Here is a 24,221-nt window from a genome sequence, read left to right on the forward strand (position 1 = left end):
TTTGTTTATTCCTGCCTCCCCACTCCTCCCCTTACAGTCCTTTCACCAAGATATTCCTCTCGGGAGAAAAATGCACGCTGCTCACCATCTTTCTACTGGAGTGGACCTGATTCCAAGGCGCTCACTTTACCGATATGCAAGCCTGGCCCAGAGAGGAGAAATTTCTCGCCATTCAGCCGTGGAGCTGGGCCTCAAGCAGGGCAGCCTGGACGCCAGGTGGATGCTCTCGGCACTACCCCAGGGTCTCGGCCTCCCAGGAGTGTCTGTGGGGGGGGGTCACTGATTCAGTGTCCTCAGCCCCTTGCTGTCTGTAGAGCCAGGAGGCCTCTCTTCTGCTTCTGCCCCAAGACCTGGGCAAACACTTTAACTCTTTAGGCCTCTAATTCCTCCCTCATCAGATGGAGATAAAGACCCTCATCCCGAGGCTTCACAAATCAACCACCCGACTATGCCGCCGCCCTGGCCCCTCACTCCAGGGCCATCCTCCTGGGTGGAACCTTGGTGCGTCCACACTGACACTGGACTGTTCCAGACAATCAATGCCCTCCGCCGTTGTATCAGTACTGATTGCGTCTGCCAAGGCTCCGGACTCGCGTGAGGGATTAAATCAGTTTAACCAGGGTCTGGGCGCGGGTTGCATTTTGAGCAGCTCCAATATGTCTGCCTGCGTTGAGGCTCTCGCTCCCATTACCGATTCATGAAGTGTCTGCTGGAATTAGTAAATCCCTTTCATTTACTTACGTAGGAGAAGATGTTTAATAGCTGCCACATGAAATTTGCAAATTGTGCTCCATCTGAGGCTGATTAATAAAACACCATGGAAAATACATCAGTCATTTCGGGACTTAAATTAGTACCGCGTTTGACTTGAATCATCCTCTTTTCACCAGTGATATGGCTTCGCATCTCCCTCCCTCCTCTTTCTCCTTCATCCCTATTTTTTCGCTCCCAATCTCTGCAGTTCAGGTGCTCGTTAGGGAAGCCAAGTGGGAGAGCAATGAGGCTGTTTGTGGATACGGCTTATCTCCCGTAGTCTGTGTGCGCCCAGCGGGAGACTCATTCATCTCCTTGCGCCCAGAGCGCCAGCCCATAGTAGGTGAACGAGAGTTGAAAGGAGAGATCGTGAAATCACCGCCATCTCTATAACAGGGAGCGGCTGTGGCAGGCGAAAATTTGTCAAACAAGCATGTCAAGCACCGTGTGAATCAATTTGCATGCGTTGTTTCATATGATGGTCATGATTGCCCAATGGGAGCCCTTTCATTCTCTCTGTGCTGCAGATGGGGGAAGCGGAAACTTAGGGTTGTTAAGTAACCCGCCCAAGGTGACCCAGCAAGAACTGGGGAAGCAGGAATCTGAACTTTCTAACATGGCAACACTTCCTGAGGGCACATCCTAGTTTACAGATGAGGCACAGAGGAGGCTGCACTCATGGCCACATGCTGGTCCGGGGTTCTGGGACCGGAATCTGGGCCTCCCACCCCTTGGAGCTCATCACCTGCAGATGCTCGTGGAGGCCCTGGGTGCTCCAGGCTCTGTGCCGGGTGTGAAGACGTGAACACCAGCAGAGTCCCCACCCTCAACAAATAGGCTAACATCCAAGGGTCATTAAACAAGCAAGTCCATGGAGGTACACAGTGTGCGGTTAGGAGAAGGGCAGGTCCCCATTCGTGTAACATCTGGATACAGAGAACAGTCACCTGGACCGTCTTGTCCAGACTCCCCCTTCCCGTTCTGAGCCTCTGTGGCATCATCCACGACATGGTAATAATAACGCCTGGCCTGTATATACACATAAGAGGGCTTTGTGAGGGTCAGATCTAGAAAAATTCCCCATGGAAGACATTTGGAAGAGTTCAACCCCACACGTGCACAACGGGACAATCTACCCAACCCTACAAACCCTGGTGCTTATTAGTCTTTTGGGAAGAATTGCTGGCGGCGTAGCACCCAGTCACAGCCCCCCCCTTCAGCTGGTAGCTCACCCGGGGTCCTAATTGTTAACAGATTTTACATTATCCCCCAGATTACAAACCCATCAGCGGCAGAGTCTAGTCATGACGGGGGCATTAAGGCATGACATCCCTAAAATAATGGAAATTTGAATCGGGCCCCAGAGGCAGTGGGGGCTGGTTTAATGAGCTGGTGGAAACTCAACCCCTTCCCCCTTTTTGTGTCCCCAACCCCAGCCAAGTTTCCTGTTAGAATCTCCTCAAAATAAGAGAAGGCAACTTTGGCAGCCTTCTGGGTAGAGCCACAGATGATGGGGGAGACTCATAGGAGAGCCTGGTGGTCCTCGAAGAGTGGGAAGCACCAGAGCAGACAAGAAGTGTGTGAGCGTGGCCTCACTCCCCACGCTGCAGCGTGAACTTCCTTCCCCTCGGGGGCTTTCTTTAACCCCTTAACTGGATCCTAGCCTCCCTGGGGCAAGTGTCTACTGCGTCCTTCCTCTTTCATATGGGTCACGAGGCTCCCTAGTCCCTGCCTTGCGGTGTTCTCTGTGAAGAGACAGGCTGCACCTGGCACAGCGTTCAGCTCTTAGCAAGTGTTCGGTAAAGGGTTGTTAAATTATTGGATGAACCTTAGTTATAACCTAGGACCTGAACTTACTGCAAACATTGACTGTGCTCATGGTAAGACAAGACAGTAAGATGAGTCACTCAGGGAGCCCCAGCCTTACTGATAGGAGCACAGGAGAGGACCGGGTAACTGGATCCACCACTAGAGGCAGCGACCCCAAGCCCAGGGGACAGAACACTGGACTGGTCAGATGGTTCTCGTAGCTGATGGTTCCTACTGGCATTGGGAGCCTCTCAAATCAGCCCCACACATTCCAGATCCCCCCAAGCATTCCAGAGGCACTCCATTAAAGATCAGGGTCCTCTATCATAATTCTGTCTTTGCAGACTAGTTTTCCTGGTCCCGGGCTCTCATTTCACAAACATTCCCTGTGAACGTCCGCCTTGCAGAATTGGCAGGGTAAACAGGGCTGAATCAGCTGGAGTCCCTGCCCTGGAGGTGCTCACAATTCATTTTGGAAGAAAGTAATGTGCCCAAATAATTAGAGTATAGTGTGATGAATGTGATAATTGGGTAAGAACAAAGCTGTGTCGAAGCACAGAGCAGAAAGTTAAACTACGCCTGTCGAGCTGCCATGAACTTCAAAGATGATTAACTTTGGTGGTGAGTTTTGGTTGTAAGTCAGAGTTCACTCATCATCAACCCAAGGCAATGGAGGGATAAGAGAGCATTCTAGGCAGAAAGGACAATATAGGCAGAACCCCAGGCCCCAGAAGAGATTTTTGTGGAACAATAATGAATTTCCTGGGACTGGAATCTAAGCTGCTTGAGATAGGGTGTCAGGCACTGTAGCTGGAGAGCCAGGCAGGTCAGACTTTGAAGGGCTTTGAACATCTTACTAAGATTATTTGACTTTATCCTGTGGGCCACGGGGAGCCCTTAGAGGGCTTTACATAAGAGGAGTGACATGATGAAATTTGTGTTTTAGAAAGATACCTCTGGCAGCAGCTTTCCATTATTAATACAAAACTCCCCATCGTGAAAGCTTAGAAGGCAGTCCTGTCTTAAACCAGCTTCCCTACCAGCCCCACCTCTGTCCTCTCATCTTTTGATGAGAGGAAGTATCATGTATAAGACTGGAATTCTGGGACTTCCCTGGTGGCACAGTGATTAAGAATCTGCCTGCCAAGGCAGGGGACCCAGATTCGAGCCCTGGTCAGGGAAGATCGCACATGCTATGCAGTAACCAAGCCCGTGCGCCACAACGACTGAGCCTGTGAGCCACAACTACTGAAGCCCGCACGCCTAGAGCCCGTGCTCCACAAGAGAAGCCACCGCAGTGAGAAGCCCGCACACCACAATGAAGAGTAGCCCCCACTCGCTGCAACTAGAGAAAGCCCGCATGCATCAATGAAGACCCAACACAGCCAAAAATAAAGTAAAAGAAAAATGATAAAAAAAAAAAAGACTGAAATTCTGATCCTAGTCCTGCCTCTGATTCCCTGAGCGGCTCTGGATAAGAATGTGGGCCTCTGTGGCCCATCTCTAAAATCAACACTGATTCTGCACATCTCACAGGGCCAGTGTTAGGGTCCGATGGCAAAAAGGATGTGAAGAGTATTTTCAACTGTAATTGGCTTTGTAGACATAAGGGGTCATCATTTTTATTTATGAAAATGGAGCTCTCTATGAAGGCAAAGGTAAAAGGATATTTGAGCAGGCCATAATATATTGGACAGAAATCGAGTTTGACAATCAACCACTCCAACCTCCCTCAACCTACACAGCAGACAAACAAACTTCCCCCTCCCGTATACGTACCCCCAATCGCTTACCATCACACAAGTCAAGACCCCCAAATTAACAATCTACCCTTATGAGCTCTGTCCGAGGTGTTGACCAAGGACCCTTACCCTGGGCTGACTCCCTGGTCGACTGGGGACTCTGTCCATGGTTCTGATCTCCTCGTATTCTTCCCACACATTCAAGAATTTACTCTGAGCATCTTAACCAGAGAAAGCATTACAACCATCTGTTGCTCTGAACTCACTCTTCCCCAGTAGATTTACAGCTCATAAACGCAGTCATCAGAGCCAGGTGTGTAAAGCCAAGGGCCCGGCACTCCAACATTAACCATGAACCATTAGGAGGGACTCAGGGACCTTGTATCCTAATTCCAACCCACTTATGAACTTGTTTTTCCCAGTGAGTCATTTACCAGGCCCACTCCCTCTCTCCCTCATTCTCTACTTCTGTTGCAGCTCTCACGAAGGGAGGAAATGAACACTGGTTCAGTGGCTGCAGCTGCTGCCCGGAATCTACAAGAAGAGCCAGTGCACAAGGAAGAGGGAGGAGACACTGGCTTTGATTATGTTGCCATGAGGGTTTAGATTTCCCTTGAGCAAGGACTAGGTGGCCACCATAATTCCTTTCAATTACTAAGATCCTCTGATTCTGTAATCCCCACCACTTGCAGCACTGCAGTCACCCGCCAAGGTGCTCCTGAAGGCTGACTACAATACGCTGCTTTTTTGTGATTCTGGCAATCTTTCCTGTTCCATCCTTCTCTCACCAGGACTTTGCTTCCCTGTGCTTTGCACCTTGAGGACATTCCTGAGGTTTTCCTTTCTTTTCCCAAGATTTCTATCCCCAAAGCATGGCTGGGATGCATTCCAAATTTGAAGATCAGTAGTTCTGAAATTGAGCAAACTTTCTGTATCTCAATTTCCTCTTCGGTAAGATGAGGACATTGATATCCTCCTCCTTGGATATAAATGAGATATTATGTACAAACCATAGTCTCTCATGCCTGAAGTACGGTGGGTGCTCAAGAAATACTGCCTTTTATCTTCTTCTTCCAAATCAATGATTACATGACCCAATCCCTGATCATGTATTAATTTACTAACTCGTCTTTGCATGTTACCCTCGTTCAGTCTTTGTGTTTCTTCCTAAAGGAATCGATTTCTTTAAAGTGAATGCTGGGTCACTGGTGCCTTTTTCAAATCCCAGAAATAACACAATGTAAGGAGCTCATTCTTTTTCCTATGCACAAAATCATGGCAGGACACATAGAACATTGAAAATAATTCCTTTTCTTCTGGCTGGTGATTTTCTCCAAGCTACGAGAGTATTTCTTCTTCCTTCTTCAACTTCAGAGAGGATGTGAGACTGAGAAAAGCTACCTTCTTCAGATGGAATGGAACTAAGTTGACTCATTTATAAGCCTGGGCTGTTGTCTGGGCTGGAGTTTCTGTCCTTTGAAGATGTCAAACAGTAATGAAGTAAGGTTCCAACAGCCAGCCAACACTAATTATCCCAGTGCTGTTGGGACACAGCAAAACAGTCTGGTTCTTTGCCTGGCAATAGGGAAGAGAAAAGCTCTCTTCATTCAGGCATCAACAGGCAGAGACTCCTAAATGATGTCTTGCAATAGTTCTAGGTTTGACCTTGAGCAAGTCATTTCTTTTACCTGCACCACCCTCTGTCTCCCCACTCTCAATACCCCAATAATCCCCCACTCATGCTGCACATTTTATCTTAATTAGGTCCTATTTATGTCTAGTACTCGTCTCTCCATCAGTCCTGCCACACTTCGTCCCTCACAGCATGGCTACTGCCCAGATTTAGGCCTGGATCATCGCTCATCTGGACTGATCAGCATCTCCCTGGTGGCTTCCATCTGTCCCAGATCTCTCACCTCTAATTCATACAGCACACTACTTCCAGACCAATAATTTATAAAATGCAAATCTGGCCATATCCCTCCACTGCTTCAAATCACTCAGTGACTCCTTTATTCTGCCATTCAAGAACTTTCACAATTTGTCCCACCTCTTTCTATCCAACTTATTTCCGTGCTATTCCTGGTGTTCTGCATTCCAAGGGCCTCGCTACTTGTCTTTTTTCACACCAGCTTTTCACCCCTGCCTTAACACACTCCATTCCCTCTTTGCTCAGCGTTGCTCCAAACTCATCCTCCAAAATTGAGTGGTAGTGTTACCTTCTCTTCAAAGCCTTTCTGCACATTCCAAGACCAGTCTTCACACTCTTTCCAGAGAACTCTTCCCAGCAATAAATGTTCCCATGTGGTCCCCAGAAGTCTGATCCAAGGAACAAAGCCTCTAGTAAGAACAGTCAGTTGGTTGCCTGCCACACCCACAGTGACCTGCCATGCCCGGTGCACCTGGGTCTTCTTCCATCTGGAACCACCATGCCTGTATCGACCGGGTATAAAGCCATTTCCTGTCACTGTCAGCACCATGAGGAGAGAGCCGCTCCTTGGCACCAAGTTGCTTTCAGCATATGCTGCTCAGGGTGGTCAACTACATTCTGAAGTTAGCGGATGCTGTGAACAGCTGTGATCATTGACAAGCTGCTCTGAACAAATCACCCTCTCTCCCCTGGGGGATTCCACACCCTGCTCACCTGTCTTCCTGTCTTCTACCTGTGTAACTGTGACGCTCAGTAATGCTGGAAGAATACACCTTGTAGAAACCAGAGCTGACCGTGCCTCATACCCACCCACTCCCCCCCACCAACACCGACACACACATACATTATGGAGAGCGTAGAATCCAAGCTCCACAGCTTGTCCTGCGAACACGGTCCTTCCTGACCTGGTGCCAGCTCCTCGAGCTCCATCTTGAGTCTCTCCCCTGCCTCCCAGGAGCCACACAATGCAGTCATACCATCCTTCTGGGGAGCCATAGCTAGTAGAAATGCACGATCACACTCTGTACCCTGACACAGCCTCCTGAAAGACAAGCGAATACCTTTTCCCTGCATCTCGGTCTGAAGAATTCCTCCTTATCCTTTGAACCAACTGAAATTTTACTCCATTTTTCAATGCTGTTTTCCAAACCAGCATTCAGCATTTAATTTTATTGTTTTCAGAATAATACATGTGTACAGTTTTACAAGGCTTATAATGTAAACCACTGGCTCTAGCCCTGACTGCTCTCAGCTCTTTGTAGTGGGCACACGGGCTCCCCACCTCTCTGGTTTGCAGGAGAAATATTCTTCCCTCAAAGACTCCTGGACCTTATCCCACTCCAAGAAGATGGAATGAAGTACCTGACTGGTAGCAACACTTCTCCTCTTGGACCAGTGGGAGAGGGTGATCTGGGAAGGGTCTTGCTTTGTGGACTCAAACTCACCCTCTGACAGATTTTTCCAGAGTCTAATCTAGTGAGACAGGTCAGTGAAAAGGAAGTAAACAGACCATTTTTGCTTTCACATCAAATGGCCTGCTCCAACTTAAACTCTGTTAGTAATAAAGGTTTATCCTCCGTCTGCTGGCTCCATTGTCATCTTCTTCAGTTGATTTAGAACTTGACAGAGGAGGAAGATCACGGCTTATCGGCTTCCCTCAAAATCTTAACCATTTCCATTTTCTCAAAGAAGTCACCCTCCTCACTTACATATCTGTTTCTTCTGGCATTTAACTCCATATTTCTAAATCACATGATTATACTGCTATTTCTTGATTTTTCAGTTCTACATAAACTCTATTGACTTCCAACCATAGGAGGTAAGGACACCTGCACACTTACTTCCCATTCTCCGTCCTTCCGGTAGAGTCTATCAACATTCAAGGTTTAGATTGTTATGATTGTGCAGCTGAGTCATATGTCTATTCTATGTGTTTTTGTTTTTTTCCTGGAGTCAATAATTACCAAATTATTTCATTTATCTATGTGCATACACTAATTTAGCTAGGTGTGCTGGCAGAAGTGAGTTCCTCTCGACATGTTTGAGCCATGCTGGGTAATCCATCAGCCTCTTTGCTTTCTTGGAGCCTTTCCTCCTTAGCTCTCCACCCGCTGCTTCCACGTGGAAGGACCACTCTCTAGACAGCGGTCCTGGCCCTCCCCTCCTCCATCTCCCTGGGGATCCTCCACCTGCTTTCTACATGGGGTCCCCTGTTTCCTGAATTCCATGACCTCCTCTTTCATCATTTAAGTTCTCATTCATGGGGAATGTGTTTTTCAGGAGCTTCCTGAGAATCAGTACCAAAAAAAAAAAAAAAAAGAACTTGAGACCTTGAAGAAAGTCTTCATTCCATCATCAGAATGATTTGTAGTTTGGTTGGGTCTATAATTCTCATTTAAAATTCACTTTTCTTTAGATTATTCAGAGATCCTTTGTCTTCTAGCTTCTAGCACTGCTTTTGAGAAGACTGATGCCATTATTATGCCTGATCATTTGTTTTACACCTTTTTTCTCCCCCCAAATTCTTTAGAGTCTTGTATTTATTCCAGACAGTCTGAAATATCACACTGCTGGGGACCCATTCAGCTGGAAGCCAATTTTCTTGACTTATTTCTCAGCAACTTTCTCTTTTCTACAGTTTCTGTTCTCTCTTTCTGGAAGCGTCTTTATTTGGGCATTGGACCTCCTGAGCTGATCATTAACTTTCTTTCTCTTTATTATTTTGTTTTGCTTTCTGGAAAATTCCTTTATCTAATTCAATTTTATTGAATTAAACAATTGTTTGTTCTCTAACTTTTAATTAATAGGAGATTTCTTGTTTGTTCTGAATGTTTCTTTTTCACAGGATCTTAGTACTGAAATGAAGGTAATCCATCTTCCATTATTTTGCTGAAGATATGGGTTTAGTGTTGTTTCTGTTGTCATTCCCCCTCCCCCCCCATTTATTACTATCTCTGGTTCATTTAGTTTGTTTTGGTTCATTCCTTTTCGTTGGTTTTTATTTCTCTCTTTCACATTAGAAGTTCTCTGCAGGGTTAAGTAGCCGTGGAAATCTGCTCATTTTTGCAAGTAGATGATGAAAAGTTAATTGGATGCTCTGTGTTGGGGCCGGAGGGGGTCCAATGTAGGATGACAAGGAGGCACATGGCATTTTTTATTTGGGGCCCTCAATTGTCAGTGTCTGTGGGTTTTTCCTCTTTGGCCAATTAGTTTACCTGAAGAAGATGCCTCTCACCTGCTTGGGGAGCATAAGACTGGCTTCCAGAGATCTTAGAGTTGAGTGTGGAAGGGGGGATGAGGTCACACTGATTAATTTAAGCCACTTCATTAAAACACTTTGCCCTCATTTTTTTCTATTGTCCAGTCAAGAAGCCATCTAGTGCAACAGCTCCAGAAAGTAAATTTCAAGTCTTCTGCTGGATACGGGAGGTGCTGTTGTCTGATGCTCAGGAATGAGGAGAAGAAATAGGGAAGTCTATCTCCTTGCCATAAAGACTTTAAAACAATCCTCCTTTTTCTCAACCCCACCTACACTCTCACTGCTCCCTTAGGGATACCTAGGGTCTCTGATTCTTGAGGCCGTCCTTCTGAGGTTCTAAAGAATGGATCACTTTCCCTACAGGCAGACTCTTGAGCTCACCTGACTCCAGTGGGTTAATTCCATCACCTCCTCTCTGTCTCTTTTCCACCTTTGGCAGCTGTGCTGACATTTTGATGTTTTGTACCTGACATTCTCTTTGTGCTTGTGGTTTTATGCCTGTTCACTCCCTTTCCTGTTTTTTTTTTTTTTTCCTTTCCTGTTATTTTAACAGGGCTCTCTGAGCCGGTCGAAGTAGACCTCTGGACTCAAACCACCATGTTTAATCAAAGTCCCTGTCACACGTTTTATGGCCCCATCCATACCTGACAGGTTGCCATTGTTTGCTGAGAAATATCTATTCCACACTTCCCCAATTAAGTCAAGAACTCCTTGGAGGCCAAGTTCGCATCTCTCACTCCATCTCCTTGTTTCCCGTAGCACTTAACAATGTGTCATTAACATGTGTTAAATTAAATTGAACTCTAATTACACCTCACATCTCTTCTGCATGGAGCCAGAAGCCATGGAGACAGACAAATACTCCGACCCATGTCAAGCACCAATATCACAATGATCATGACCTTGGAGTCTCATCCTGGCCTTTTGCAATCCCAGTGGCACAAATTCCCTGACTCTTGGTTTTCATGCCTGCAAGATGGCTATAATGCCTACCTTGTGAATTGTTTTTGATAATTAAATAAGATAATGTCTGTAAGAGGTCTCAGCATATACAGGGGATACAATAAGTGTCCCATTTCTTCCTGTTACCCTCATTCTACGAGACGCGAGCCACCTAGAAATGTCAGGTGTTTTACCAGAAGTGACAATTGGGAAAATGGGAGGAGGGGTGCTGGAGCCCAGCTTTTCCGATGCTTCCTACGGGCCCTCACATGACGACAGATGCCTAGGAGTCAGCTCACTCTAAATGAAAGCCAAGCGGAACACCTTTCCTTCAGAGTAATTTCCTTGGAGATATTTAATAGCCACTGGAGAGAGGGGAAAAGTTCAATCTTGAAGACAATCCTGGTTTATAGCTTTACGGCACTGGTGATGGCTGCCCGCTCAGAACAGCACGATTTCCTCTCCATCTTCCCTATTTAAGACCCATCTTCACCACACTCCATGCAGTGTGCTGGGTCTCACCCTAGAAACGGCCCCACTGCCCAAATCTGTAAGCTCATTAACTTACATTTTCCTCATTAAGAGGAAGGGATGGAAATACCTGTTCAAGCTGAGCGAGCCGGAGGGAAGTTCCGGAGCTGTGCTGGGGTCAGAGGAGGGCACGGCCTTCCTGCAGGAGGAAGCCTGGAGTCACGATAACAACGACAACAATAATAATAACAAGAGTGGTGACCTTGAGGTGTTAGAATGTCCTCCCACTGCTACCTCCTCCAGTTCTCATCAAGGTCCCGTAAAGATGGCAGGATGGGTAGCCCCTCAAATCAGAGAAAAGGAGAGTCGGGGGAGGGGATGGAGGGAGAGCTGGGCTGGGATCCCCAAATCTGGGTTTGAGTCCTGGCTGTTCCACAGGAATATGAACTTGAGCCTCAGAAAGGTGAAATGATTTGACATAGGGCTTAGGGTGAAAGACAAGCAGAAGCAGGGCTGGAAGCCACCCTTTCCAATCCCATAGCCTCTGCCATTCCCACCCTGCCATGCTGGAGGCTACCTGGTGGGCAATATGGTGTGATCACTGCAGATCACAAAGCCGGGCTGTCTGAAACACAAACATCATCGAATTATCTCCTTTAAAATTAACCCTCGTGACCAACCTTGTGGGAAGGCAGGGAGGGCGGCTGTAACAGGGTATGTGGTATGGGGCTTACTGTTGAGATGAACTTAGGGAGAGTCAGCAAGGGAACCACCACAGGTGAGATGAAGAAGGGTAAGGATTTAGCCAGTGACCCACGACCGTGGATGGGCAGAGTCAGTGCTATGTGTTCATGGCCCCATTTCCTCTGCTTGGGCCATGGGTGGACTACCTTTCCCATCCTCCCTTGCGGTAGGTACAGCACCATGGACAGAGGCCAGGCCGGTGGGCCTGGCTACAACTATATGTCATGATGATTCAGCCCCCAGTGATGGGGAAGCCCAGAGCCCCAGATGGCAGTTACGTGATGGAAGGAAGGTGCATTTGTTTCTGCGGCATAGTCTAACCTTTCCTGACTAACACACAAGGACATGGATGAAGATATGAAGGAATTGCCCAGGCAGAGAGTCCCCTGTAACTACTCTGCCTGATTCTCTTACCACCTCTTCAGCATCTGACCCCCTCCATCCTCAGGTCACTACGTAAGTGTCACGTCCTCAGATATGTCCTCCCTGAGTCTGCCTGTCCCCGCTGTGCACACAGGCACTCAACATCATACATGATGCAAGCTATTTATGTAAATATTGTTCATATACCCGGCTCCAGGATGCGCATGTAAACGTAGTGACGTCAGGACACTGACTGGTTTGCCTGTTTATTCCTGGTGCCCAGCACAGAGCCAGGCACTGACTGAACATTACGATTTCCCTAGCCTAGTGGAATTGGGTTTTAAACCAAACCCACAGAGAATATTATTTGTCATAAATAATTTAAATATGCATGTACATGCTACTTAGGCTAATTGTTAATAAACTGTATATATTTATTCACGTTTGAGGAAGTTTTATTTTTTTCAAAAGTCAATTGTATTGAGGGAAAGATTACATACAACAAAATGTACCCATTTTAAAAGTATCTTTGGATGAATTTGGACAGATTTATACACCTGTGTGACCATCACCACAGTAATGATAGAGAACATTTCCATCAGCCCAGAAAGTTCCCTGGTGCTCTGGTCCAGTCAGTCCTCCCAGCCCCAGCCCTGGGCAACCACTGCTCTGCTCTCTGTCACTATAGATTAGATTTGTTTTTTTAGAGACTCATATAAATGGAATAGTAAAGTGCACACTCTTTTGTGTCAGGATTCTTAAGCTCAGCACTTTTTTTTATGATTCATCCATGTATTTATATATTTCAGTCATTTATCCATTTTTATTGTTGTTATATTTTCATAGTATGAATATACTATAATTTGCTTATTTGTTCATCTTTTTTCCATTTTAATAACAGCTGTATTGGGATATAATTCACATGCCATGAAATTCACTCTTTTAAAATGTACAACTCAGTGGCCTTTAGTATGTTTACAGGACTGTACAACGAGCACCACTACTAATTTCAGAAAATTTTCATTACTCCCGAAGAAAGCCTGTACCATTTGCAGTCACCCACCCCGTTCCTCCATCGCCCCGAACCCCTGTCAGTCACTAATCTACTTCCTGTCTCTATGGAGTGGCCTATGCTGGAGATTTTATATAAATGAAATCACACAGTATGCAGTCTTTCATGCCTGGATGATTTCACTTAGCATCGTGTATTCGAGGTCCATTCACGTTGTAGCCTCTGTCAGTATTTCATTTCTCTTTATGGCAAAAAATAACATTCCCTTGTATGGAGGGACCATGTTTTGTTTATCCATTCACCAGTTGCTGGACATTTGGATTTTTCCACCTTTTGGATTTTATGAATAATGCTGTTATGAACATCTGTGTACAAGTTCTTGCATGAACACATTTTTCCAATTCTCTTGAGGGTATACCCAGAATTAGAACTGTTGAGTCAAATGATAACTCTATGTTTAACTTTCTGAGGAACTGCCAAACTCTTTTCCAAAGTGGCTGCATCATTTTACATTCTCCCCAGCAATGTCTGGGGTTCTAATTTCTCCACACTCAACATTTGCTATTGTCCATTTTGTTGATCATAACCTTCCTAGTGGGTGTGAAGTGATATTTCATCGTGGATTTAATTTGTGTTTCCCTGATGATTAATGACACAGCATCTTTTCATGTGCTTATTGGATGTGTGTATATCATCTTTTGGAGAAATGTTTGTTCAAATCCTTTGTCCAATTTTTAAATTGGGTTGTTTGTCTTTTTACTGCTGAATTATAGGAGTTCTTTCTATATTCTGATGCTAGACCCTATCATATACATGATTTGAAAAAATTTTCTCATGTTCTGTGGGTTTTTTCATTTTCTTGACAGTGTCCCTTGAAGCACGAACGTTTTAAATTTTGACGAGTCCCAGCTGGTTATTAATGTCATTGCTTTTCTGTGCTTATCCATTCACATCTTGATAGATAATTGGGCTGTTTCCAGTTTTTCGCTGTTATGAATAAAGCTTCTACGGACGTTAAGATGTGACCTTTTATGTGGATACCTGTATTCATTTATTTTTGGTAAATACCTGGGAGTGAAATTTCTGGATTGTTTGATAAGTGTATGTTTAACTTTTAAGACGTTGCCGAACTGTTTTCCAAGTGGTTGTAGCAAAGTCCATTCCCATCAGTGACGTGTGAGAGTCCGACCCGCTCTGCGTGCCCGTCAACACTTCACATCGTCAGTCTCTTTCAATTTAACCATCCTGATGGGCATGTAGGGGTCTCCAGTGTGGTTTAATATGCACTTTCCTGATGCCCAGTAATGCTGAGCATCTTTTCATGTGCTTATTGGCCCTTTGTAGCTCTTGCTTTGCAATGCGTCTGTTCAAATCTTTTGCCCATTTGTACTGGGTCTCTTACCTTCTTCCTCTTAAGCTAAAAAACTTTGTATAATATATCCTGATTACAAGACCTTTGTCAGATATGCGTACTGTGAATATTTTCTCCTACTCTATACCTTGCTCTTTATTTTCTTAACAATGTCTTTCAAATAGCAGAAGATTTTAGTTTTGATGAAGTCCAATTTAACAGTGTTCTCTTTTATAGTTTGTGCTTATCTAGAGCCTACTTAAGAAATCTTTGCTTATCCCAAGACGGTAAATATTTTATACAATGATTTTTGTCTAGAAGTTTTGTAGCTTTAGGTTTTACATTTAGGTTTATGATCCATTTCGAGTAAAATTTTAATGGCCTGAAGTTGGGAGGGTGAAGTTTCCTCTTTTTTCCCAAATGTGTATCCAATTGTTCCAACACCATTTGTGAAAAAGGCTATTCTTTCCTCCACTGAATTACCTTGGCAACTTGTGAAAAATCAATTTTTCATAACAATCAACAATAGTTTATTCATTGCCAGGAGGTAGAAGTAAAATTGATATTTGTGTCGTGGCCTCTTGTGTTCCGTGATTTTGCTGAAGACACTGACTAGGATTCTTCTGGATTTTCTCTGCTTACAATCAAGTCATTTACAAATAAAGACAGTTTTGTTTCTTCCTTCCCAACCTCTGTGTTTTTATTGCTGTTTCTTGCCTTCTTACACTGGCTAGAATTTCCACCCTAATACTGGATAGAAATGGGGGTGGGCATCCTTTCCCAACCTTAGGAGATGATGTTATCTGTAGACGTATTCTTTCTTTCTTTTTTTTTTTTGCGGTACACGGGCCTCTCACTGCTGTGGCCTCTCCCGTTACAGAGCACAGGCTCCGGACGCGCAGGCTCAGCGGCCATGGATCACGGGCCCAGCCGCTCCACGGCATGTGGGATCTTCCTGGACCAGGGCACAAACCCATGTCCCCTGCATCGGCAGGCGGACTCTCAACCACTGCGCCACCAGGGAAGCCCCTGTAGACGTATTCTTTATCAGATTGAGGAATTTTATTTCTATATAGTTTATTGAGGTTTTTTATCATAAATTGCTGTTAAATTTCATCAAATGCTTTTACTGCATCTACTAAGAAAATTGTATTTTTCTGTTTTATTCTTATAATATGGTAAATTAATTGATTTTCATGGGTTAACCTTTTCTGAATATTAACTCGACCTTAGATTCCTGGAATAAACCCTCATCAGTCAGGGCTTATTATCCTTTTATGCATGTGATTTGATTCACTAATATTTTCTTCAGGACTAGCACTGTACATACGTATTTAGGATTATGATGTCTTCTTGGTGAATCTAGCCCCATATTTTTGTGATATGCCTTTTTTCTCTATAATATATATATATATTTTCCTGAAGTCTAGTTTTCTGATATTAATATAGCCATTTCAGCTTTCTTTAGAGTTTGGATGGCATAAATATTTACACTTTTAAGTGACATGTATCTTTATCTTTTAAGTTGGTTGTTTTTTTTGTTTTTTTTTTTTGCCGTATGTAGGCCTCGCACCGCTGTGGCCTCTCCCGTCACGGAGCACAGGCTCCGGACGCGCAGGCTCAGCGGCCATGGCTCACGGGCCCAGCCGCTCCGCGGCATGTGGGATCTTCCTGGACCGGGACACGAACCCGTGTCCCCCGCATCGGCAGGTGGACTCTCAACCACTGCGCCACCAGGGAAGCCCTATAATATGTGTTTAATTTATCACAATCTACCTTTAAATACTATTCTACCAGTTCACACTTAATGTAAAAATCCTACAAATGTTATTTCTCCATCCCATCCTTTGAGTTACTATTGTCATACATTTTACTTCTACATATTTGATGACCCCACATTGCATTGTTATTACATTGTGTTGCATTGAATAATTTTTTTTACAAAATTAAAATGTAGAAAAAAGAAATTATTTTTACTCACCTGCTTACAGTTTCCAGCACTCTTCACGTCTGTGCAGAATGAAGTTTCCATCTGGTGTCATTTCCTTCTACCTGAAGAATTTCCTTTGGCAATTTTTACAGCGCTGTTCTGTGGGCAATGTGTTTTCTCAGCTTTTGTTTGTCTAAAGAGTTTTATGTTGACTTTGTGAAGGATATTTTCACTGCATATAGAATTCTAGATTGACAGGAATTTTATTTCAGCATTTGAAAGATATCATTCTTGTCTTGTGTCTTGCATAAATTATAACAGGAAGCCGGTGATGTTCCTATCTCTGCTCCTTGTTACATTATGTCTTTTCCTCCAGCTAATTTTTGGATTTTTTTCCTTCTGTCTTGTATCTTGGTGATGGTGGTGGTGGTGGTTTGTGTGTTTATTCTGCTTAGGGTTTAAAGAGATTCTTGGGTGTGTAAGAATTTAAAAAAAATAAAATTTGGGAAAATAATTTCACCATTATTTCTTCAAACATGTTTTTGGTCTTCCCCCACACCCCACTCCATGTTCTAGGATTGCAATTACCAGATATTAGACCACTTGATATTATCCCACAAATTGCTGAAGCTTTGTTTATGTACTTAGTCCTTTTATTCCCTGTTTCACTCCAAGTCAAATATATTACTATGTCTTCAAGTTCACTGGTATTTTTTTTGTTTAGCATCTAATCTGTTATTAATTCTGTCAGATGATAATATTTTTTCAGATATTGATTGTATGGTTTATATCCCTGAACATATAAATCAAGTTTTATAACATCTGTTAATGTACTGCCTGATAATTCCATTATTTTTATTATTTCTAGGTCTATTTCACTGAACTGTTTTTCCTTCTAGATATGGATCAAAACTTCCTACTTCTTTGAATGTTTATTCATTTATTTTTTTTAAATTGAATTGCACACTGTGAACTTTATGTTCATGAGTGCTGGATTTTGTTCTATTCCTTTAAAGAGACTTGGGCTTTCTTAGCAGCCAGTTCTGTTACCTGGGGATTATTCTGACCCTTTCAGTCCTTGTTTTTTGGGGGTGCTCTTTTGGAATGGGTCTAGAATAGTCTTTAATTTAGAGTTAATTTAACCCCACAGACTGTTTTGGGCTCTGTGCTAAATGTCTTGTGCATTCAGTGAAGTCTCTCCATCACGCTGGAGGGAACTCCAGGCTCTGTGAGCTCTGGGCATTGTTTCATTCACACTCCCTTGCCTTACACATGTGCGTGTTGGTATTTAGTCAAACGCTAAGGGAACCTATGCAATTTCTAGAATTATTTCTCTACACAGCTCGTTTCTATCCATAACTCTGCCCTACTAATTCCAGCTACCTTGGCCTTCCGGGACTCTGCTCTCTGTCCATTCACCTCTGCTTGGTGCACCCCGCCCCCCATTGCAGTGCTGTGGTCCAGATGTCATCTCCAGGAGGAAATCCTGCCCCTTGGCAGTCTCACCTTGTCTGTCTCCCTTCCCTCTGGAATCACATTCCTGCATTGCCCAAGGCTCTATATCCATAAAGAGTTGTTTCATTTTTTTGTGTTATTTTCTGGTTTATTTTTTTTTTTAATGACAAGAGGGTAGTTCCAGACCTTATCAACGCTTCATGACTGGAGGTAGACAAGTTTGGCTCTTTGTCACTGATCTTTTATTTTTATCTTCTGAGGACTGGAATGACCATCACACTCTGATCTCATCAGTGAGAGGCGCCTCCACCAGGTGGACCAATTCATGCTGGTCAGACTTGGGTTTGAGGGTTTCCAGATTCCATGCCCAAGGCAGCTACTGTTCTGATGGAGTCAACCAGATTGAACACAGATTCCTGAGAAGGACCTATTTCTTTTTTATTCTTTTCTTTTTTTTTTTTTTTTTTGACTGCATTGTGCAGCATGAGGGACCTTAGTTTCCCCAAACAGGGATCAAACTTGCATCCCCTGCAGTGGAAGCATGGAGTCTTGACCGCTGGATGGCCAGGGAAGTCCCAGGACCTACTCTTATCCAGAGGTGTTGGCTGTTAACACAAAAGCATGTCGCTCAAGATGAGGTTTACTATGCCATTTGGGATCACTCAGGAAATTGCCTGAGTTATAAGTAACTGGACACTGGAAATAAGACAATTCCAGAGTATGTGTGTGAACCCGACCGGAAGGTGATCTCTTCACCATCTTGGGCTCAAAGCCCCCTGTTTGGTTTCCATGCCCTGTGAACTGTACCTTAGCATGGTACTCAAGGTATCCTCTCTCAGCTGCATCCGCCATCTTCTCCATCCTCTCCAGTTCAGAGAATCTCTTATTCTAGAAAACTCTGTTTTTTCATGCCTGCAGAGCCTGCCCCAATCATACTGCCCCCATAAGGCCTATTTCAGAAATTTCTATCAACTCCTGATCCCTGCTCCTCCGTTAAAATCATCATATTCCTCTTTAACAGTTTCGAAAAACTTTTCATCTTCCTCCTTGAGACCATGATACACAAACATTGACTAAGTTCCTACTGTGTGCCCTCAAGCACGGTAGGCACACTCACGTCTGATGGATCATCCAATGTTCACAAAGGCTCTGAGAAGTAGATTCTACTCTAGGCATTTAGCCAATAAAGATGAAAGACTCAGAGGCCAAGTGACTTGTCTTATTTAAATAGCTTTGATACCTATCATTTTCTCCCTGATTTATGGTTACCAGAACGCAGTCTATGGGGAGACAATCCTTAGTCTGTGTGACCTTGGGAAGATTCCTTAAATTCACTGAACTTCAGTTTCTTCTGTTACAAAACACAGCTAATTTTACACGTCTCGGTGTGTCACCATGAGGATGAAAAAGGTATGGTGAGTCTGAATGCTGGCGACCTTCCCGACACACAGTAGGTGCACGTGGAGAGCCGGTTCCCTTCCTTCCCGGCCCTTCCCCCTTCCCCCCAAAGCTCCTCCAGGACAGGGACTAGGGTGATGCCCCAATTATCTGTTCTCATTGCAAACTCTGGTGCTGGCCTGAAACGTAACAAGAGCACAGAAAAACCTGGTGGCAAATTGCCCAGATGCCTTCCTCTTAGACAATGGGAAGGCAGTGGTCAGGTCACTCAGGGCCACTGGAGGTCATGCTCCCTCCCTGGGTGTGGGGGGTTAAGAGCGCTGCAGCTGCTGCTGAGAATAGCCTTGCCCGGGCCAGGCCTTGCTGAGTGCCCCAGAGACACTGTCTCCATGGGAGATCCCAGTAACCACATGTAGGAGATTATAGGGTTTCCATTTTAGGGACAAGTCAATGGAAAGTCAGAGTTTCCAGCTGTGTGACCTTGAGGAAGTTATTAAACTTTTCCATGCTTTTGTTTCCCCATCAGTAAAGTGTGGCTTCTCAGAGTTCCTACTGTGTAAGGTTATTGTGAAATTTAGATGGGTTCCTAATACAGGCAGTTTCAGAGAGGAGCACAGAGCGAGCAGCTCCGTGAATGTCAGCTCTGCAGTTACTGCAGCAGGGTTTAGGCTGAGCGATCAGTGGGAAAAAGAGCCTGTGGGGCGGGGCGGGGTGAGAGATTCCTCTGAGCTAGCAGAGCAGTGCGGTTGTCTGCCAGCTCGCCTCTGTCAGCTCCAGTGGCCCTGGAACCCTTCCTACCTGGTGGAGAACCGGATGCCCCTGGGAGCACAGCCCCTGGTAATTGTCTTTCTATATGTCTGCTTGAGTGGGCCAGAACAGAGCTGCTCTGAATGGCTGAGCCAGTGGGCAGTGGGTGCCGTCCTCTGTCCCTCAGTCTCTGCCTGGGCCATTGCGATCCGGGCCCAGTGATTTCCTGTGGGAGGGCAGGGCCAGCGAGTCAGCCTGGAGTGACTTCCGAGCCCTGGTGCTGGAGCGGCCCACCCACCAGCCGTCACCACCCCGATGCTGTTCCCCTCTGGGTTGGGACCCCTCCATGGGGCTCTGTGGGATTCTGGGTGGGGTACCTCCCCCATATGAGGGAGTGTCTGGTACAGGGTAAGATGCATAGTGTATTAATTAGCTGTGGCTGTGTAAAAAATAAGCACTTATGTAGCAGCTTAAAAGAACACACATGTATTATCACATGGTTTCTCGGGTAGGGAAGGAGTCTGGGCACAGCCTAGCTGGTCCCTCTACTCAGAGTCTCACAGGCTGCAGTGGAGGGGTCGACCAGCTGTGTTCTTATCCGGCAGCTCGACCGGGGGAAACCCCACTTCCGAGCTCACTCAGGATGCTGAAGGAGCCCGTATCCTTGTGGTTGTGTGACCCCAGCTTCTTGCGGACTGGAGGCCATCCCACTTCCTTAAGGTAGTTTCTGGAAGATATTGACAGTCCCTGGCCACATGGGCTTTCCCCACATGGCCGCTTACTTCATCAAGACCGTCTTTGTTATGTAACATAATCATGGGAGTGACATGCCGTCACTTCCGTTATTATAAGGGTTAGAGGCAAGTCACATCTCCACCCACACCCAGGAGAGGGCAGTCCCCTGAAGCACAGGCACCTAGATGCAGAGGTCACTCCCTGCCCTCGGAACGCTGGCAGGCCCGCCATCTCTGGGACAGCCAGACGATGCCCTCAGTTGAGAAGTGCTCCAGATGGTGCCCTGTTCCATACACCTTGCCTGCCAGAGCCCATCCTTCCACACTTTCACCACCTCCAGGAGCCTGTCTGCGAGCCTCCTATCGAAACCATCTCTTCTCCCAGGAATGTACGTGGCAGGCATAGTGCTCTTCCTTTGACACAGCTCTCGAGGCGAGGTCATCTCTCAATCCCAGCAGTGGGATGGAAGGTGAGATCTGTGATCCCTGCTCTCCTAGGGGGCTGTAAGGAAGGACCAAGTCGACTTGCGAAGATGCCAGTGCTAGGGGAGCTGGGCAGACTTATTATTGGTGATACCTTGTCTCTGTCTGTCCAAACTGTGGCCCCCTTGAAGGGAGAGGTCTTACAATCGTGGGGAAATCACTTAACCAACAGTGATAATAATTGCTAACATTTATGCAGCCCTCCTTATGTGCCAGGTACTGTATGATGTGCTTTGCATTCGTAATTGCATTTTAATCCTCACAACAATGACTAAGAAGAGATTTTAATAAATTCCAGGAGACAGGAAGCACAGGGGTGTGAGCTGACCTATAAAACAGGAGGGAGCTGGAGTCCGGATCCTGGCAGCAGGCTGCAGCTGAGATTCCTCCCACTGGAAGAGCAGGGAGGCCTGGGTCCCAGAGGCGGCAGGTGTGGGCGGGCTGGGGCAAGGAGCCAGGCTGAAAATGGAGGTCGTGGTGAGTTGCACGTGGCGCAAGCCCTCTCAGCAGAACCCCACCCACGGGAGCAGAGCACAGGCAGAGGGACCAGGCTGCAGACACAACCTGACTGCTTGTCACTGCGGCCATGTGATCAGCCCCACAGGGAAAGCCAGAGCTGGTCGGACCCTGGAATGAAGTCCTTTCCATTCTGACACGGAAGTCCAAGCTCCCTCACCTACAGAGAATCTTACAGCTGCCGCATTTCTCCCTGCCCCGCTCCCCCAAAACCCAGAGTCAGAGTTATTATCCGGGAGTGGGGGGGAGAGCAGAAAAACAAGTCCTATTAACCAACAGCGGGAGGATGCACCCCAGCCCCCTCACCTGTACCTTCATTGTATGAATAGACAGCCAGCATCACCAGGCCAGGGAGGAAAGCCAGCAGCACGAGAGAGAAGGATGAAGATAAACGCACAGAAAGAACAAAGGCCAGAGGAAACAGAGCAAATTGAGTGAAAGTATGCTAAAAATACTCCAGTTAGCATACTCAGAGATATTTGAGAGGATATTATAACCATAAAATAAAAAACCAGCATGCTTTGAAAAGGGAACGGTCAGACAACCAAAATAAGAAGTTAGAGTCTAAAATACAACCGCACCCCCTAGAAAACCCATGGAGGATGAGAAGGCAGAGTTAGTGAGTTGCCAAGAACACAGAGCAAACAGACAGAAAGATTGAAATTATGAGCAAATAGATAAAGGATGGAGAAGAGAATCTCCAGGAGGCCAACTGCCTGAAACAAAACCAGAGAAAGTGGAGGGGAGGAAAGAACAAATCAATAGTGCAAGGGAATTGCTGAGCCCTGAGGAAAACAGAACCTCAGCACTCAAAGGGCCTCCTGCAGCACCAGGCAGGAGGAATCACAGTAAAGCAGGTATCATCAAATCGCAAAACACCTTAGCTAGAAAAATCCTCCGCACTTTCAGAGAGGGAAACAAGTCATCTACAAAGAAATGAAAAATCAATCTATCTGCCCTCTTATCAGCCGTTCCTTACAAAAATGGAGCCAAGCCCCTAACATTGTGATGAAATCCTATTCACAGTCAAACTAGTAATCAAGTGGGAAGGTGGAGTAAAGACATTTCCATACATGCAAAGGTATCTTTCATTTGACTTCTTGAAAGAAGTAACTTGAGGATGTACTCCAGGAAAATGAAAAAGTAAATTAAAAAAAAAAAGAAAGAAAGGGAAAAAGAGGACCTAGAATCTAACGAAGAGGGAGCAGAGCCAAGGACAAAGGCCAAACAATTTTAGGATGGCAACTTGGAAAGATGAGAAAGCTTGGGTCCTTGGTCAAGTGTCTGAATCGCAGAATTAACTCTGGGATGGCTCTGTCTCTTAATATGTGAGATGAAACCCTTACATTTTTCCTGTCATTGACACTTATTCTGAGCCATTATTTTTTATAAATGGTGCAAACTGTCTTGCCAAGGTAGAAAGATATGAACATGTGTTAAAGAAAGGAAAGTTGCAGAACAGAATGTTCTGTGACATACCATCAGGTGTATTGGTCAGGGAAGGTTAACTGCTGTAACAAAAACACCGCAGTCTCAGTGGCTTGGCACACTAAGGCTTATTTGTCACTGACATGAATCGTTCATTGTATTTGCTGAGTGTGTTGGGTTCCATGCGGTGGATCCAGGTTCCTTCCATATTGTGGCTCCTCTCTCCTCTGGGCCCCCTCATCCTTGCCATTCAACCAGAGGACAGAGTATGCCTGGCCAGAGGTAACGAGCTCCTGGTGAGGGATTGACGGGCTGGGTCTGCGGGAGGCACATGTCATCCACTCATACTCCACTGGCCACGTGAGGGAGGCTGCGACGTGTCCTCTAGCTGTGTTCCCAGGAGGAAGAGGAGTGTCTGCCAGTGCCTGCAGCACAGAGAGGCCAGCGCGTGCATCCGTAGGAAGCTGATTCTAGTCCTTGCCTCTGGCGGTCTACGTGAGCATCTGGGGACCCTTTCTTTACACTTTATTCCCGTCAGCACCGGTTTGCTTTTAATGAGTACATGTCTTAAAGTCAAAACGTAGAGGAAAATGAAAAGGTTCTAACTCGGGGAAGAAAATAGCATTTGCTGGGCTCCTCTGTGGCGCTAAACCATAGCTCTCCTATAACCCACATGAAGGGCCCCGCTCCCGTGTCATCATCACTCCCCTTTACAGACACGGACACCACGACCCTGCAGGCAAAGCACCTCTCCCCAAGTGACACGGTGGATCCTGCCCTGGCTACAAGCCCACCCCCTCAGCTGCTGTGTCCTAGAGCCCCTGGTGTAGACCAAATAGTCACAGTTCAACCAATAGCTCGTGGTTTGTCTATAAAGAAGACAACAAATGAGTGCCTTTTCAGGTTTACATTGACATATAGTGAAAGAATTCTAGGAAAGCGTGTAATAAACCATAGGGATAATTCTTCCACCTGAAAATGTCAATTGTCCACGTGAGGACGCGGAGCTGGGACAGCTGTCTAGATGCCAAGGAGAGAGGCCTTGGAGGAAACCAGCCCTGCTACATGCGGATCTCAGGCTTCTGGCCTCCAGAACTTGTGAGAAAATGAATTTCCATTGTTTAGGCTGCCCAGTCTGTGCGAATTTGTTGTAG

Source organism: Tursiops truncatus, chromosome 17 (genome assembly GCF_011762595.2).
Source record: "Tursiops truncatus isolate mTurTru1 chromosome 17, mTurTru1.mat.Y, whole genome shotgun sequence".
Lineage (NCBI taxonomy): Eukaryota > Metazoa > Chordata > Mammalia > Artiodactyla > Delphinidae > Tursiops > Tursiops truncatus.